The following is a 1,050-nucleotide window of genomic DNA, read 5'->3' as shown; positions in this document are numbered from 1 at the left end:
AGAAAACGTTTTTTGGTTTTTTTTTTTTAAGACAAAAGGACTGCCTTACCCCCAATCCACTGTACCCCTCACCACCATAAAGTCTACAGCTCATTGCTAAAGGTTGGAATGGGTAAAGCAAGAGTTGACGACACACAGACTGCTTCACCTTCAGTCTGGTCTCTTGGAGATCTCTCTTCTCTCTCTTGACTGACCTTGAAGGAAGTGGCTTTGGGTAAACCACCCTCTTAATCAACTGCTCCCACCCTCCCTCATTCTATCTGATCTGAGTGGAGATTGCCCTTAACAAGATTTTTTTTTTCTTGTAAAGTAAAACCCTATGCCCAACAAGGGGCTCGAACTCAAGACCCTGTGATCGAGTCACATGCTCCCCTGACTAAGCCAGCCAGGTGCCCCAACAAGATCTTCCGGATTAGAATGAAGGACGGACAATTCACCGGCACTTCCNGCTTCAAAGACAGAGATACAGGAGACTTGATTTTTCCCCTTGGGGAACATGATAGCCTAAGAGAATAAAACTGCAACAAAGAAGCAGAGGAGGAAGGTGAAGACGGAGGGTCCTGGGGTATTTCAACCCCTGACCAATTATTTCTGAACCCATGATGATCTCTGGCCTCCGTCCAGACTGCTTACCTAAGCCAATAAATTCCTTTTTTGCCTTCTCTAATTTTTGGTTGCAAGTGAAAGAAAACCAACATGCGAATACTGATTAAAATATCTTCTTTTAATAATCCCCAAATCATCAGGCATTTCTCTTCTTGAATTTTGAGCGCCCAAACTGGTCTTAATCAGGCTAATCGGATTTAATTTAAAGGTCAGCTTTCGGGGCTTCTGGGTGGCTCAGTCGGTTAAGCATATAATCCTGATTTGGGCTCAGGTCGGGATCTCACGGTTTGTGAGATGGAGCCCTGCATCGGGCTCTGCGCTGACAGCACGGAGCCTGCTATTCAGCCTCTCTCTCTCTGTCTCCTCGACTTATGCACGTTCTCTCTCTCTCAAAATAAATAAAATAAATGTATAAAACATAAAGAAATAAAATAAAGGTTAGCT

Source organism: Crocuta crocuta, unplaced genomic scaffold, assembly GCF_008692635.1.
Source record: "Crocuta crocuta isolate KB4526 unplaced genomic scaffold, BGI_CrCroc_1.0 scaffold467, whole genome shotgun sequence".
Classification (NCBI taxonomy): domain Eukaryota; kingdom Metazoa; phylum Chordata; class Mammalia; order Carnivora; family Hyaenidae; genus Crocuta; species Crocuta crocuta.
Note: the sequence above shows the minus strand (reverse complement) of the source record.